Below are 1,347 nucleotides of genomic sequence, written 5' to 3' on the forward strand. Positions count from 1 at the left end.
TCACCGCCTTCCGCCCACAGGAACACCTCCGCGCCCTGGCCCCGCCCCTCCAACTGCAGCCCCGCCCACTCCGCCCTCCACCCCCACCCCCCGTCCGGGATCCTTGTCCAGTCTCAGTTCCTCCAACAGCGGGGCTGCTCCCTCACCCGCGGCCCACCGCCACCTCCGGTTCCTCCTCTGTCGCCGCGCCACGCCTCCTCAAAGCACTGCCACTGGCGTAGTGGAGTGCTGCCCTGGGCCACCTACATGGTCTTTTTCAGTCCCTACAACGACCCTGCCACAGAGGTGCAATCATGATTTTCCCCCCAAGATATAAAACGTAAGTTGGGAAGGGTAGGCGTGGTGCTCAGTGCAGCGCTGCAGCCCAGCTGCTCCCGGGTTCCGGCAGGAGGCTCTAACCGCTGCGGTTCCCTCCCCCACCGTGGCCACCTGCCATCTGCTCCCTGCCCTCTGTCCACCCCTGCTTGGCCTGTCACCTGGCTCTTCTGACCAACTTCAGGAGACGTGGATTCCCTTGTTCCTTACCTGTCTGATGACCCGGCTTTGGTTCCTTAATTCAGGCCTCTTCTCAAGATTCCTGTAATTTGAGAGCTGTTGGGGACCTTCCTTTCCAACAACTGCATTTTGCAGAGAAAACAGTCACAGACACAGGAAAGTGTCTCCTGGATACCATACTGAGGACAGGGGCTCCGAGGCCACATCTTGACTGCTTTGTAGGCACATTGCTGCAGTCCTAAGGCAGTTCATACACTGATTCATAGAACAACATTTATTGAGCACTTACTCTTAGTGAGACAGTGCTTTGAGAACTATCCCGTCTCCTTGTCACACGTAACAAATGCTTCTGTTTAATCAAAGTACTTGGTGTGGGGACTTCGCTGGTGGCATAGTGGATAAGACTCCACGCTCCCAGTGCAGGGGGCCTGGGTTCCATCCCTGGTCAGGAAACTAGATCCCACATGCATGCCACAACTAAGAGTTCACATGCCGCACTCAACACCCAGTGCAACCATATATATATATATATTTTTTTTAAGTACTTGGCGTGTTCATTGGCTAAGCACCCCAAAAGATGGACCCATTGAGTCCAGTACAATTTCTGGCAACTCTGGTAGGACGTGTGCCCTGACCAGGGACAAGGGGAGCTGGCCACACTGGAGTGAAGTAGACTTATTCGCTTCTGGTATTGGTCAGATCATCCGGGTTCTCTTGGTCAAACACTGTTCTTCTGGGCATCAATTGGTTCAGAGACTGCTCGCCCCCTGGATCTCTGTGGGCAAAGTGGTCACGCGAACGACTCTGTTCAGTGCTAGTGTTATCGAGGCCAGTGAATCGGAGAAGAGCTGT

Source organism: Grampus griseus (genome assembly GCF_964374135.1).
Source record: "Grampus griseus genome assembly, chromosome: 6".
NCBI lineage: Eukaryota > Metazoa > Chordata > Mammalia > Artiodactyla > Delphinidae > Grampus > Grampus griseus.